This window comes from Amblyraja radiata, chromosome 8 (genome assembly GCF_010909765.2).
Source record: "Amblyraja radiata isolate CabotCenter1 chromosome 8, sAmbRad1.1.pri, whole genome shotgun sequence".
In the NCBI taxonomy this organism is placed as follows: domain Eukaryota; kingdom Metazoa; phylum Chordata; class Chondrichthyes; order Rajiformes; family Rajidae; genus Amblyraja; species Amblyraja radiata.
The window spans coordinates 47,608,907-47,626,061 of record NC_045963.1 but is presented as its reverse complement, the minus strand read 5'-3'; positions in this window follow the sequence as shown (position 1 = coordinate 47,626,061).

The window sequence follows — 17,155 nt, the reverse complement described above, 5'->3', positions numbered from 1 at the left end:
ATTCAAGCTTGACAATATCTTTCCTATAACATGGTGCCCAGAACTGAACATAATACTCTAAATGCTGTATCACCAACGACATCTAGAACTGCACCATGACCTCCTAACTTCTATACTCAATACTCTGACTGATGAAGGCCAATGTGCCAAAAGCCTTTTTGACCACCTTATCTACCTGCGACCTGAGCTTCAAGGAACCATGCACCTGCACTCCTAGATACCTCTGCTCTACAACACTCACCAAAGGCACACCATTCACTGTGTAGGTCCTACCCTTGTTAGATGTCCCAAAATGCAACACCTCACATTTCTCTGCATTTAATTCCGTCAACCATTCCTCAGCCGACCTGGCCAATCGATCACGATCCTGCTGCTATCTTTCACAACCATCTTCACTATCTGCAAAACTACGCACGTTTTTATCATCAGCAAACTTGCTAATCTTGCCCTGTATATTCCCATCCAAATCATTGATGTAATTTAGATGAGAAACAGTAACAGTCCCAGCACCGAACCCTGAGGCACACCACTAGTCATAGGCCTCCAGTCCGAGAAGCAATGTTCCATCATCACCCTCTGCTTACTTCTATGAAACCAATTTGCTATCCATTCAACTATCTCTCCTTGGATCCCATGTGATATAACCTTCCAGAGCAGACTACCTTGTCGAACGCCTTACTGAAATCCATATGTACAACATTTACAGTTCTGCCCTCATCGACCTTTTAGGTCACATCTTCAAAAAACTCAATCATATTTGTAAGACACAACCTCCCATGTACAAAACCATGCTGACTATCCCTAATCAGCCTTTGCCCATCCAAATGCCTGTATAGCCTATCCCTCAGAATACTCTCTATTAACTTTGCAACTACAGATGTTAAGCTGTAATATGTGTTGGATCTTTGAAAAGAGAGAATGGGAGACTTGATTGAAAGATTTAATATTCGACAGTTCTTGACAAGCTGGTTGTGGAGATGATGGTTTTTTTTGGGGAAGTCTAGAACTGCGGGTTATTTTAAAAATAATTGGCCTGTCCCACTTAGGCGATTTTTCAGCGGACTGCCGGTGACTGTCAAGTTGCTGGCAGTCGCCTGAAAAACCGGGAACTGGAACGGCGACTGTCAGAGTGTAACACAACACACACACACACACACACACATCGCTTCCTTCACCAGCCCATGCAAATTTTTTAGACAGCGCTCCCCACCGCTTGCCCTGTCTAGAAAATTCACACGGTGCAAAGCCAAGGTGATGCAGACACACACTGCGATGAAGAGGAAGGTTGGCGCTGTAAAAAGACGGCTAAAGCTCAGTGTACGATAAGTCCTTTAAAAGAGGGGGGGGGGTGGAAGGAGAGGAGGGTAGAAGGAGTGGAGCCAACTTTTAAGAAGCCAGAGATACACGGCTGTGAAGCTCGGCGGACATTTAACATTGCCGGCCGGTTATCATTAATTCTGAAAACTACTCCTTACCTTTTTTTTCCCTATGAGCTAATGAAATTCATCGGCTCCAACCTACGAGAACCTCAGAGAACCTTCGACCTCCTGGCAACCCACTAGGACCTCCTGCCAACCCACCTACGGCTCGAGAATTCTCATTACTCTCCATGGCGGTTTCATTCTAGTCACCGCTAATTTTTCAACATGTTGAAAAATTCACGGCCACCATAATGAGGCCGCGACCAGTTCCCAGAACGGGGGAACTCCTCATGACCATGAAGGCGACGCCCCGGCAACCATCCGCGAACATGTGGCGAACATGTGGCGACCATGTGGTGACTGCATAGTCTCCTGCAGTCGCCAAAAAAGTTGCCTCAGTGGGCCTGTCCCACTTCGGCGACTTTTTAGGCGACTGCAGGAGACTTTGCAGTTACCACATGGTTGCCACATGTTCACGGGTGGTTGCCGGGGAGTCAGCAACCACAATGAAGACTCCTGTGTTTGAGTTCATGATGTTCAGAATTTGACAAATTGACTGTATAATTAAATTAGTTGCAGTTAGTAAATATTGGACATTTATGTTAATATTGATGTAAATTGCACACTGCATGCGGGTAACATTAAGAAGATGGGGATCCAGGGCAAATAACGTTTAGAGTTATGGCGATAATTATGATATCGCAACAACTGTAGAAGAGGATGTCAAACCAAATGTGAGCGAGTTTAGTTTAGCTTAGTTTAGTTTAGTTTAGTTTAGAGATACAGCGTGGAAACAGGCCGTTCAGCCCATTGGGTCCACGCCGACCAGCAATCCCTGTACATTAATACTATCCTATACCCACTCGGGACAATTTTTACATTTTCCAAGCCAATTAACCTACAAACCTATACATCCTAGTATAAAATGGCGGCGTCTAGCGGCAGCAACCTCTGCAGTCCGTCTGTCTTTTTTTTATTTTTGTCTGGCTGAGTGTAAAGTTGGTTGTGGTTTGTGTATTGTTTATGGCTGTTTATGTGTGTGGGGGGGGGGGGGGACTTTTAAATCTCTTCCTTGTACGAGGGACTCGACCTTTTCCCTGTCGGGTCACCGTTGTCGTTGGGGCCTATCACCGTGGAACGGCCTCCAGCCGGAACAACCTGGGGGCTCCAGTCGCGGAGCCTGCGGACTTACCATCGTGGGGCTGGCCGGCTTTGGAGCGTGGAGAGCTGTGGTGACGCGCGGCTGCGACCCGACTTCGGAGCTTCGGAGGCTCCAGCCGCAGGTCCGGTGGACGGTAACATCGGGAGCTCACGGGTCCCTGGTGGGAGACCGCTTTTCGGAGCTCCCGCAATGGCAACTTCTCCCGCCCGAGCTGTGGGGTTGAAAACTACCCGGAGCGGGGCCTTACATCGCCCGGCGCAGCTTTAGCGGCCGCGGCACTTGCCATCGCCCGCCGGGGGCTCCAACATTAAGACCCAGAGTGGGGCCTTACATCGCCCGGTGTGGCCTTAACGGCCGCGGGACTTGTCATCGCCCGCTGGGAGCTTTAACATTGTGAGAAGAATGGAACACAGGGGAGAGACAAGACTTTGCCTTCCATCACAGTGAGGAGGAGATTCACTATGATGGATGTTTGTGTAAATTGTGTTGGTGTGTGTCTTGGTTTTTTTCTTGCAGAAACCAAATTTCGTTTGAACTTCATTTGAGGTGCAAATGACAATAAACTGTATTGTATTGTATTGTATTGTCTTTGGAGTATGGGAGGAAGATCTTGGAGAAAACCCACGCAGGTCACGGGGAGAACGTACAAACTCTGTACAGACAGCACCCGTAGTCGGGATCGAACCCCGGTCTCCGGCACTGCATTCGCTATTAGGCAGCAACTCTAACGCTGCACCAACGTGACCGCCCTCGATGAAGAGCTTCTAGATGAAGAGCTGATTTATTGGAATCACTAACGCTTGAAGTAGGCACTTCAGCGATGTTAAATGCAGCTTGTAGTGAAGAGTTTTGTGAACAAGGAAAATTTATAATCGGTCAAATATACATATATTTAACACCCAGGTTATTTTGCTGTACGAGAATATTTATTTTTAAGGAGAAAAGTGTAACACGTGTCTACATGAACTGTTCCGCTTGAGAATGGATGTCTTCAATTGCTCTGTTGTTAATTTTATGATACACCACTTTGCAACGACAGAAAATAAATTGAGAAACACAAGGGTGAACTTCTTACAAACACCCAATTTACACCTTAAGCTAGACACTTAACTAAATGAGGATTGATTTTAACAATGCATAGAGGCCCAAGCACCAACTTTATCAAAGTAGTGTTATAGAATCATAAGGTATGTACTGCACAGAAAAAGGGCCTTCAGCCATCAGGTGTACAGTGGAGATCATATTGACTGGTTGCATCACGGTCTGGTTCAGCAATTCAAACACCCAGGACGAAAGAAGATTGAAAAAAATGGTGATCACTGCCTAGTCCATCATGGGTAATGACCTCCCGACCATCTAAGGAATCTATCGAGGTTGTTGCCACAAAAAGGCAACCAGATCATCAGAGATCCACGCCACCCTGGCCACGCTCCCATTTCACTCCTGCCATCGGGAAAAAAGGCATAAGAGTCTGAAAACTGTAATGTTCAGCTTCAGAAACAACTTCTTCCATACAACCATCAGGCTGTTAAACACTACAACCTAAAAAAAAATTCCGAACTACATAGGTTTGTGGGACAGTTGTTGGCTTTGTAATATTATAGTTTGTTTGTCATTTTAATATATACTTAACTTTTTTTGGTGTTTATTATAGGGAGGGCGGCAGTGGTGCAGCGGTAGAATTGCTGCCTTACAGCGCTTGCAGCGCCGGAGACCCGGGTTCGATCCCGACTACGGGTGCTGTCTTTGTGGAGTTTGTACGTTCTCCCCGTGACCACGTGAGTTTTCTCCGAGATCTTCGGTTTCCTCCCACACTCCAAAAACGTACATACGTTTGTAGGTTGATTGGCTTGGTATAAGTGTAAATTGTGCCTAATGTGTGTAGGGTTGTGTTAATGTCAAGTTAAGTCAAGTTTATTCGTCACATACACATACGAGTGTTAATGTGTGGGGATCTCTGGTCCGTGCATACTCAGCAGGTCGAAGGGTCTGTTTCCGCACTGTATCTCTAAACTAGATTAAATTATGGTGTTTACAGAGTACTGTGTTTGCATATCTGTTGTGTTGCTGCAAGAAAGAATTTCATTGTTACATTTCAGGAAATATGACAATGAAACACTCTTGATTTTTGAACTCATTCATGCTAACCAAGGTCACTTCCTGAGTCATTCTATTCACTTGCGTTTGACTCACAGCCCCTGACATCTTTCCTATGAATATACCTGTCAACTGTATATTAAAGGTTGTAATTGTACTGACCGCTACCACTTCCTCTCACGTGTTCCATATGCACAACACTCTTTGTGTGATAAACCTGCCCTTCGTGTCACCTTTAAATATTTCTGCTCTCACAATAAACCTATGCCCTCTAGTTTTTGATTCCCCTGCTTGAGGGAAAAGGCCGATAACATCCACCTTATCTATATCCCTGCAATGCAGAGACTTGTTGATGCAGCCCAGTCCATCTCACAAGCAAACCTCCCTTCCATTGCCTCCATCTACAATTCATGCTGCATTGGCAAGGTCAACAGCATCAACAAGGACCAGTCTCACACCAGTCACTCCCTCTTCCCCCCTTTCCTGTCAGGCAACAGGTACAGAAGTTTGAAAATGCATACCTCCAAATTCAGGGAAAGTTTCTTCTCAGCTATTATCAAGCAACTGAGCCGACTTTCACCAACTGGAGTGAGGTCCTGACATTCCATCTACCCTATTGGAGACCTTTGAACTGTTTTTAATTGGATTTTACTGGACTTGTACTAAACATTATACCTTTTATCCTGCATCTGAACACTATCGATGGCTTGGTTGTAATCATGTTTAGTCTTTTTGCTGACTGGAGAGCACGCAACAAAACGCTTGTCATTGTGCCTCGGTACAAGTGACCATAATTAACTAAACTACCCAATTCCTGCAACTCCACATCTTGATGACCACTCTAGTTTCTGAGGGTCCTACACTCCCTCAATTTACCATTTTCCCCTAATATTGATATAAAATCTCTTTGAATTTTTCTTATCCAAATAAGAATCTAAAGTGCTATCTTCTGCTCCCTTTTTGCTCTCCTGATTACCTTCTTAAGTATGATCCTTAATTCCCTAAACTCATCCAGGGGTACCCTTGATCCTAGCTGCCTGTACCTGACCCATGCCTCCTCCTTTTTCCTAACAGGAGCCTCAATTTATCTTGTCATCCAAGGTTCCTCACATCTACCTGCTTGTCCTTCATTCCAACAGGAACATAGAGTCCTAGAATCTTACAAAATGAAAACAGGCCCTTCGGCCCAACTTGTCCATACGACCAACATACCCATCTATGCTAATCTCACCTGCCTGCATTTGGCCCATCTATTCTTGTAACTATAAAACTCTGTTCTTGGATGTGGATGTGTGTGTGTGTGTATTTATTTGTTTGTGTCCGATCACATCTACTCGAAGAAATTATACGCTAACGGTAAAATGTTTACATATTCCGGTATCGGTGAGTGCGGTTGGAGCTGGGAGCCGCTCTTCCCACACCCCACCCTACACCCCCCACCACACACACACCCCACCACACACCCCCCCCTCCACCCCCCACCACACACACACCTCCCTCCACCCCCCACCACACACACCCCCCACCACACACACACCCCCCCTCCACCCCCCACCACACACACACCCCCCCTCCACCCCCCACCACACACACACACCCCCCCCCCCACCCCCCACCACACACCACCCCCCCCACCACCCCCCACCACACACACCACACACACCCCCCCCCACCACACACACCCCCCCCCCCCACCACACACACACCCCCCCACCACACACCACCCCCCCCCCCACCCCCCACCACACCACCCCCCCCCACACACCACCCCCCCCCTCCACCCCCCCCCCCACACCCCCCCCCCCCCCCCCACCCCCACCCCCCCCCCCCCCCCCCCCCCACCCCCCCCCCCACCCCCCCCACCCCCCCCCCCCCCACCCCCCCCCCCCCCCCCCCACCCACCCCCCCCCCCCCCCCCCCCCCCCCCCACTCACCCCCCCACCCCCCCCCCCCACCCCCCCCCCCACCCCCCCCCCCCCCCGACCCCCCCTCCCCCCCCCCCCCCCCCACCCCCCCCTCCACCCCCCACCACACCCCTCCTCCCCCCCCTCCCCTACACCCCTCCCCTCCCACACAACCCCCCCCCCCCACCCCCCCCTCCACCACCCCCGCCCACAAACCTCCCTCCCCCCATTGCCTCCCCCACATACCCCCCCCCTAACCCCTCCCCCCCCGCACCCCCCCCCCCCCCCACCCCCCCCCCCAACCCCCCCTCCCCCACAACCCCCCACACTCACCCCCTCCTCCACAAACCCGTCCCCCACAACCCCCTTCCCCCCCACGCATCCCTGTCCCACCACACCACGCCTCCCAACGGGTCCCACTTAGTCTAGCATCCCTCTAAACCTGTCTTATCCATGTACCTGTCTAACTGTTTCAAAAACGTTGCAATAGTACCTGCCTCAACTACCTCCTCCGGCAACTCGTTCCATACACCCATCACCCCTTGTGTAAAAAAGTTACCCCTCAGGTACCTATTAAATCTTTCGTCCCCCTCACCTATATCCAATGTCCTCTTGGTCTTGATTCCCCTACTGTGGGCAAAAAAAATCTGTGCATTTATTCAATCTATTCCTCTTATGCATAGCTCGGAACTCTCATGAATACACGTTTTTGGATGTTCCTTTGCCCCCAAACAACTCATTCCAATCAACTTTAGCAAGTTCCTGGGTAATATCATCAAAGTTGCCTCTGTCGGGCAAGTCCACCCCTGTCCTTATCAATAACTATTATAACGCTAATATAATAGTGGTTGCTGGTCCCAAAATGCGTGCTCATTGATACTTCTGCCACTTGCCCTATCCATTTCCCTAAAAGTAGGTCAAGCTTTGCCCTCTCCCTCATACGGCCCTCTACATAATGCTTGACAAAACTTTCCTGACCACATTTGATAAAGTCTAACCCCATCTAAGAAGCTCAGGTATGACCTCTTGAAGGCCAAGACAACTCTGGATAAGCTTAAGTCAAAGACGGACCCCCAACCATTGTGGCAGGACTTGCAGGCTCTCACTTTCTGCAAGACGAAACCAAGCAACATAAGTTGGAAGTTGCGAGACCTGGCACCAGTTTTCATCGCTGGGTCAGTGGTGGAGAGAGTTAGCAGCATCAGATTCCTGGGCATTAACATCTCCATGACCTCTACGGGGCATATATGTAACCATGAAGGCGCACCAGCACCTCAACTTATTTACAAGTTTAAAGAAATTTGGCATCTCACTGAATACTAACATTCTACAGGCAAACTGTAGAAAGTATCCTGACTGGTTGCATCATGGACTAGTATGACAATTCCATTGCAAAGGAATGCAAAGTGATGCAGAGTTGTTTACAACATGAGGCGTTCCCCAAGAAGGTCGCATCTATCGTCGATGATCCCCACCATCTGGCTATACCCTCTTCTTGCTGCTTTCATTGGGCAGGAGGTACACACGTTTTAAGTCCCACACAACTTGTTTCATTATGTTCTGTCTCTATCTGGACTATACATAATGGACGATTAAAGCAGTCTTGCTTACTTGAACTTTATTGTCTTTGTGCAGTCATCCTCCGAACTGGGCCGCGCCCCCGGTGTCCCCTCTAAACCAATCCCCCGTACAACAGTACTTAAATAAACAATCCTATTGTTACATCTTTCTTTTTCTTTTTTCAAGTTAGTCTCTTTCCCTTAGGTATTATGTGCAACACTTGTACCATATGCTCTGCTCATTTACAACAGATTTAACAACATAAGCAATAATAAATCAACAGTTCAAAACATCCGTTTTCCAACAAGTGCATAACCAACACATTTTCATTTCTTTTTCTTTCCATAGTCCATACTCTAATCACTGAGTATAGTCTGTCAGGTAGCGGGGTCTGACAACTTGTCGACCTGACCTGGTGACCGTGGTGACAACTTGTCGACCTGACCTGGTGACCGTGTCTTGGTTCTCTGCTGGGCCATCTGGCGGTATGGCCGCCTCAGTCACTGTTGGTGTGGGTGTGTTTTGTGTTGCTGTGAGCGTGGTGAGATTGTGTCTGAGGTGGTGACGATTTCGTCTCAGAACACCTCCTGACTCTAACTCCACCTCATACGATCTCTGGCTCACCTGTTGGACCACTCTCGCTGGTCTCCAGCCCTTGTGTGTGTCACAGGGCTGTACTCTCACACTGTCCTCTCTTTTCAGAGTGTCCATGTCTTTTGCTGTGCGGTTGTAGTACTTTTCCTGTCTCTGTCTGTTGTATTTAAGTCCCTGTTCGTCGTGTGTCACCTCTGGCTTCAGCAGAGTGTCCTTTGTGGGAAGCAGGGTCCTGGTCCTCCTGCTTAGGAGTCTCTGTGCCGGGCTTGTGTTGAGGCCCTGGCCCGGTGTGTTGCGATGATCCAGCATTGCCAAGTACGGATCCTGTCTCGCTGCTGCAGCCTTCAGCATCAGGCGCTTGGCTGTCTTTACCGCTGACTCCGCCTTCCCATTACTCTGCGGGTATCCCGGCGACGATGTCCTGTGTTCAAAGCCCCACTTCTGGCTGAAGTGCTGAAACTCTTGTGATGCATACTGGGGTCCGTTATCCGAGATAACAATGTCAGGAATCCCCTGTCGGGCAAAGTGGGCCTTGAGTTTTTAATCACTGTGTTGCTCTTAGTGTCAGGTAGATAATCGACCTCCCAAAAGTTTGAATAATAATCTACTGTTATCAGATAGTCTTTATTGTGAAAGGAGAAAAGGTCCGTTCCTACCTTGGCCCAGGGTCTGCTGGCCATGTCATGTGGATGTAGTGTCTCCCTTTGTTGCTTTGGGTCCACTGACCTACATATGTCACATTTGGCGATGAAGGTCTTGATCTCCTCGTTCATTCCAAGCCAGTATACACACTCCCTCGCTCGCCTCAGACATCCTTCTACTCCCAGGTGAGAGGAGTGGATCCTGTGAGTGATGTCCACCCTGAGTGCGTCAGGTATCACGGCTCTGTCTCCTCGGAACACTATGCCGTCCTGGAAACTCAGTTCATCTTGGAAAGTGTGGTAGTGCCTGATGTCACTTGGTAAGTCCTTTTTTCTCTTGGGCCACCCTGCCAGTATTCTGTTTGCCACACTCTGTAACTTTGTGTCATCTTGTGTTGCAGCCCTGATGGCACTCAGCCTCTCTGCTGAAATGGGTAGGTAGCTGACCATGTTCACAGTCCTCTATATCTGTCTCACTCTCTCCCTTAGTGCTCTCTGGTAAGTATGCTCTACTCAGCGTGTCTGCAAGTAGCATGTCCCTGCCTGGAACATAGGTCACACTGATATCATACTGCTGCAGCCTGAGTAGCATTCTCTGCAGTCTCTTAGGTGCACTAAGTAATGGCTTTCTGTGTATATTTTCTAGAGGCTTGTGGTCGCTTTGTACTGTGACCTCTCTACCATAAGTATACTGATGGAACTTTTCCATCCCAAACACTATGGCTAAGCATTCTTCTCTATTTGGGCATAGCCCCTTTCAGTTGGTGTGAGTGCCCTACTACCAAATGCTACCGGTTTACCTTTCTGTGTCAGGGCGGCCCCCAGTCCCGTGTCAGATGCATCACACTGAAGTGTCAACTCCTTTTCCTTGTTGTAGTACTGCAGAACTGGTGCTTTAGCGATTTTGTCTTTCAGTCTTTGAAACGCCCCTTCTTGGATGTCCGTCCATTCCCACATGTTCTCCTTGCGCGTGAGTTGTCTCAGAACCTCAGAGTCATCTGAAAGGTGGTCATAGAACTTAGAAAGATAGTTGACCATCCCAACTAATCTCTGTACCCCTTTCACGTCCGTTGGCCTTGGCATCTCTCTGATTGCCCGTACTTTCTCCGGGTCAACCCTCAGTCCCTTGGCAGTGAGCAGATGACCTATGTAGGGTACCTCTTTTTGTCTGAGCTTGAATTTGTCCGCGTTCAGCTTGATGTTGCGCTCTCTGCACCTGGTTAGAAAGCGTCTGACTTTCTCGTCGTGGTCCTTTCCTGCCTCCTCTTGTGTTGCTCCTTCCCCCGTGATTAACACATCATCTGCTATGACGCAGACTCCTGAGAGGCCCTCCAGGGCCTGCATGAGCTTTCTTTGGAACACTTCAGGTGCTGGGCTTATTCCCATCGGCATCCTTAGCCAACGGAAGCGGCCAAATCGAGTGGCGAATGTGGTAAGGAAGCTCGACTCTTCCTCTAGTTTGACGTGCCAGAAGCCTTGCTTCACGTCGCAGACTGTGAATACTTTTGCCTTTGACATCTCCGGCAGGATGTCATCTATAGTTGGGAGTGGATAGTGACTTATTTTTAGTGCCCGATTCAGAGGTTTTGGGTCTATACAGATCCTCAGCTTCCCATTAGGTTTTCTCACTGCGACCATGCTACTGATCCAGTCAGTGCTGCGTTCCACTGGTGTGATTATCCCTCTTCTCTCTAGATCTTTGAGCTCCTCTTGTAGAGGTGTCATCATAGCTACAGGCACTCTGCGCTTTGGCAGTTTCACTGGCGGGTACCCTGTCATCTATCTCTATTCTATATTCACCCTCCATGCAGCCATCTCCGGTGAACACATCCTCAAACTCCTCATTTATTTTGTCCATGGTCACGTGTTTGCCACTTTCTCCCTTTGTCACTGGGCTCGGCTCTTTCTTCACTATGCTGTCTATAGCCAGAATATTCTCGTACTGTACTTTTATCAACTTCATTGCCTCGCTGGCTTTTCTGCCCAGTAAAGGGATTCTGCTACTCTGGTCAACCACTTGAAACTCCAGTCGGTACAGCTTGTTGTTTCTGGGGTTTCTGACCTTAACCTTACATGTACCCAGAGGAGTCAACTTGGTCTTGTTATACATCACTAGCACCTTCTCAGTGTGCTCTAACTGTGTGTCTGGGTTTAGTAGATCGATGGGGATGATATTACAGGTGGCCCCACAGTCTATCTGGAAGTCAACTAACTTTTCCCCTATCTTCATTCCTGCAAAGAGCTGCTGGCCCTGACTGTGGCTGTTTTAACCTGGTTTACAGTTTCATCCTCTCTATTTGCTTCAGTTATACAGTTGACATCCTCGTAAGAGTCACTGTCACTAGTCTGCTCTGTAACTGCATGCACTTTCTTAGTTTTCCTACTGCTCTCTTGTCTCGATCTGCACTGAGCTGCAAAATGATTTTCCTTTCCACACTTCTTACACTTTTTTCCAAAAGCTGGGCATTTTTTCTTATTCCTCTCGTGTGTTCTACCACAAAACTTGCACAGTATCTCATTGTCTTTTTGTCTCTCTTCTGCCTGTTTCAGTGCATGTACCTCCTCCACTGTCTGTCCTTGCAGTGTTCTGCTATCTCCCTTGACAGCTCTGTAGCTCTACAAATGTGCAGGCATGTCTCCAGAGTCAGCTTCTCTTCCCTGAGTAATCTCTCCCTCAGTGCTGAGCTATTTGTACCACACACAAGTCGATCTCTAATCAATGAATCTCTAATGTCCCCAAAATTGCAACTACTAGCAAGTATTTTCAAGTCTGTTATATAGCTGTCCACGTTTTCATCCAATCCTTGGTTCCTCATGAAGAATCGGTACCTTTCCACAGTCTCGTTTACCTTTGGGTTGCAGTACTCGTCAAACTGTATGATCATTGAACTCACTGTGGTCCTCGCTGAAGGGCTAGCACTCGACAAAGTTGCCCAAAGTTCTCTGCCTTTTTCTCCGATGAGATAGTTGAATAGCTTGACTTTTGTGGTCTCTTCGGCGTCTGGCATGGTAAGGTCTATGTACAGTGTGAACTCCTCCTTCCAACTTTTCCATGACTTCGCCAAGTTGTTGGAGTCCAAAACCAAAGTTCCAGGGGGGTTTTAGCCCTTCCATCGCTGTCAGCTAGCTGTTGTTTTTTTCTTTGCCGATGCTGAAGGCTAACTGCTTATCTTTTGTGCTTTGTTGTGTCTTTGGTGTGCTGTTGGCTACGGGCCCACTGAAAACAAGCTACTGGCTTCAATTGTTCAACTGCATTTTTCTTCTTTGCCGGCTTCTGTAAGGCTAACGTTAGCCTGCTGCTAGCTAGCTAAACTTTCACTTTTCTAGTTAATTCTGACAATTTTCGACGTCCATCCCACCGCTGCCACCATGTTTCATTATATTCTGTCTCTATCTGGACTATACATAATGGACGATTAAAGCAGTCTTGCTTACTTGAACTTTATTGTCTTTGGCAGTCATCCTCCGAACTGGGCCGCGCCCCCGGTGTCCCCTCTAAACCAGTCCCCCGTACAACAGTACTTAAATAAACAATCCTATTGTTACACAACTAAGTTCAAGATTTGCTAATTTCATGAAAACATCAGGTTATTGAACGGACCTGAACAATTCTAATCCTACCTCAGTAACAAACACCTCTCTCACTACCACGGATTTACTTTGTGTTACCCGCTCAACGTCATGTTCTGGCATGGTCGTTTTGCTTTGCTGTCTTGTAATAGTTTATGTTTTATGTGCTGTCTGAGTCTTTGTGCCTGTAATGCTGTTGTACTTTACCTCTGCATACCTGCACACATGACAATGAACTCAACTTGACTTCAACTTAACTTCCTTATGAAACTAATGGCTTTTCCTTCAAAACACTTGTCCTTTGTCCATTAGGTGTATAAAAATCAGTCATAGTCACGGTACAACTCCATGTTCCACCCACATTGATGGGGAATAAGTCATCATACTTTGGCAGTAGGTCACTACATGCACCTTATATCACTTCCCTCCTTCCTCTTGACTATGCCAGTGGTGACACAACCCAATGCCACCATCAAGGGCAGTTTCCTATGGTTTAATGTCACTCCTGTGAAAAGCTTTGGTGATTTTCCTGGTGATGGACAAATAGATGGACAAATAGAAGTTTTGATATGTTTTCTCCCGTGCTTGGGCCTCTGGCAGCCATTGCTATAGTTTGAAATCATAAATACAGCAGTGATAAAGATTCAAACACCTTTGATGTAACAGGAGGGATCACTGAAGGACCGTGTCAAAGTCAACTGAAGGACCGTGTCAAAGATATCTGTGCTGTAGTGCTTAGGGCATTCTGATGTAGCAATGAAATGGGGAATTCTTGACATTTAGGCAGAATGCCACTCAGCTGCATGAACTTGTCCCTCTGCAGTGCAGGGAATTTGATCAAAGCTTCAAAGGCAAAGAGTGAAGTGAGTACCGCTGAGGTCTTGTTGCATTTTTTTCCCGAAGAATTAATCAGTTTTTACTTTAACAATGTCATCTGAAGCAATTAGCCAAGAAGAAACACCTTTTATACCCGATGACTTGGCATATAAATGAAAATCTATCCCCCAAACATCAATATCAGTGAAATAATAAATATCACAAATACAAAGTTCTTGCCAATGGATTCTCCTGTTACGAGACATGAATCTTGTTAATTGTCATTGAATATGTTGGTGCTTTTTTAAAAAAAAGTTGGAGCCAAAATGACACAACAGAATGAATTTCAGTGGCAGCTCAGCCACTAACACCAAAGCTCTTGAGCAGGAAGATTTTTGGACATATTTGATTTGTGATCAGATGGAGTACACATAATTCTTCTGCTACAAATTTATCTTTGGAAATATGGCACAAATAAATTATTTATGAGTGGAAATTACAAAGCTACGTATGGGAAGTATTTGTCTGCAGGCCTCAAGGTCAGAAGATGGCAGATTCATAACGTTCAATTGTTGAGCAAGGCATCCCATTTGATCTCAACCTTCCAGAATATTAACCTCAACCACATCACAGGGTTCAAATTGATAGCTGGTGAGCCTTATTTTCCAAGGTAAAGCAGAGGGTCAATCATAGCTGGTACAGCTGAATGATGACATATACTGACCTTGTGCGAGCACTGGTCCCTCTGCTAAACTCATGGAGCCTATTGCTTAAGCACAATAGACAGCTTCATGGATGCTCAATTAAAAAAATCAACTAAACGTTGAAGGAGAATAAGAACATTAAAATTAGATGCAGAAGAAGGGCTTTTCTGTCATTCTCTACGAACATGACTGATTAATTGGTTGGTTCACTTTCCTTCATCGTCCTAATTTTCCTGATTCCCTTATGATTCAAGAATCGAACAATCACACCTATGATATATTTAAAAACAGCTCACTGAGGAGAAACATTTCAGAGATTTACAATCCCTGTACAGACAAAAGACTTCCTCTCACTCCTACATGCCTAATCCCTATTCTGGAACTGTCTGTCCCGATTCCTGGAACTACATCCCAAAGAAATAGCCTCTCAGCATCTACCTTGTCAGTTCCTTTCAGATTTCTCTCAAATGTTCCCATATAACGTAGAAGAAGCCATTGTGTTTATCGGCTGACTCTCAGAGTAATCCGACTAATCCCATCTCCCCACCCCCTATTTCTCACTATTCTCTCTCACTGGTTTAGTTGCTACTAAGTGAACGTCCTATGTACCATCCATATCAGTGGTACGTTACAACAGTCAATTAACCTATCAACCAGCGTGTCTTGGGACATGAGGGGAAACTGAGCACCCAGGGGGCAACTCAATCACAGAGAGGAAGTGCCAACTCTCTCACAGACATCTCCGGAGGTCACGAATGATCTCGGATTGCTGGAACTAAGTGGCCACAGCAATATCTGCTACAGCACTGCACCACTCTCATTCTTTTAACTTTCTATAAGCAAATTGTCCTAAACTTCCACACAAAAGACACTCTAAAGTTGTCTTAAATCTTCAAGGCAGAGAAGGAAAGAAAGGATTCCAGAGAAGTTGGCTCAGGCAGTTCAAATGGAATGAATGGGGAAGATGCAGAGAGAAGTTAAAGAAAAAGCTTGATTGCTTCCAATGGCAGGATTCAGGGATTGGCATGGTGTTTTTTTAATGATTTTTGTACCAAACCTGTAAATCAAACAACAACTTTTTTCGATTTAATTAATTGCAATGATTGCGGACAAGGATCTCATGTGCAATTATGCATTCGATAGAATTATCAGTTAGGCCATGTGGGTAACCCATGTCTTAACTGTGCTATTTGTGAGATCACTCATTTGATGCATGGCATTGGTCACTCATTGTCTGGGCTCTTCACTCTCCCTGCCAGTGGAAAAAGGTGCTCCACCTCTAATCATTGGGAAATAGTCAATCGAAACTGAGAGGAATGTCTGAAGCAAATCCATCCATTTTTACTCATTATGCTTTCAAACTTTCGCCTGCCATGAAATACTCAGTCACAGATAACTTCTACATTTGCAATGAAAGATATTAATTTTCCCCACAGATCAAGTTGCAGCTGAGAACAATCATCAATTAGGTTGTATGTATTAAGCATTTTTCAGAACTTCTTCATCAGTTTAATAGTAAGGTTGTGATACACACCTACCAGCATCTGAAATATACGGAAGGAACCAGTCTTTGTAGTTATAAAGTACACATGGTCTTCTGAAGTCATTCGGTTCCACTGAGAGGGCTGCAGAAGAATGATAGAGAATATTTTCTCTCTTTTATTGCCCAGTTTCCCTCTGTGTTTCAGCCTCCTTTTCTGGGGAGAAGTGGAGGTGGGGGAATGGGGGCTGGGGGCGGTTGCAGAGTTTAGGCCAATGATTCACCACTCAAAGGCGAATCAGAGATAGATAATCAATGCTAGACTTGCCATGGCTGGTTCCGAAAAAAATGTACCAATAAAAAATCCAACGGTAAATGCTGGCTTTCAGACCAGTTGTCTGGGTTTAAATTGAAGCACTGGTCAAAAGAGATGCCATCCATTAGTTCTTTGGAGTCGGTATACTCTCATCAACACAGCTGTTCATTCAGGACCTGATTCATACTGCTGGTCACATGGAATATGATTGTGCATTACCAGGATTTATTGTCCCTTCGAAAGACAGACACCTTATTCTCCCACATTTGGGTTTTGATATACTGATGACTTGTCATCTTCATGTTAGAAACATAGACACATAGAAAATAGGTGCAGGAGTAGGCCATTTGGCCCTTTGAGCCAGCACCACCATTCTATATGACCATGGATGATCATCCATAATCAGTACCCCATTCCTGCTTTCTTCCCAATCCCTTCATTCCGTCAGCCTTAAAGTTAAAGCTATATCTAACTCTTTCTTGAATACATCACTCTCTCTTTAGGCAGTCCCTTCAATTGTGTCTATCTCCAGCAGAACATAAGTCAGTCCAACCTCGGTGGTGTTGCAGCTGTAAAAGCATTTATGCACTGATAAAACTTCAGTCCTGATTATTGCTAGTGAGACATTGTTAGTATAGTTGTCTGGAAATCTGAGAGTAGAATTCAGTTCAAATTCCTCCTTATCTATCATGGTGAAGTCACGGTTACTGAAAACGTGTCCAATGCATCTTAGTAGCATGTATCCAATTTGATCCTACCTCAGAGAACAACAACGATGAATTGAATTGGGGAATTTGTCGGTATATGGCATACTGGTGGGTGAGGTGTAAGTGGACACCGGCAATGGAAGAAAGTGGGTGACCGGTGCCTGTTGTACAACTCTCTCCAGC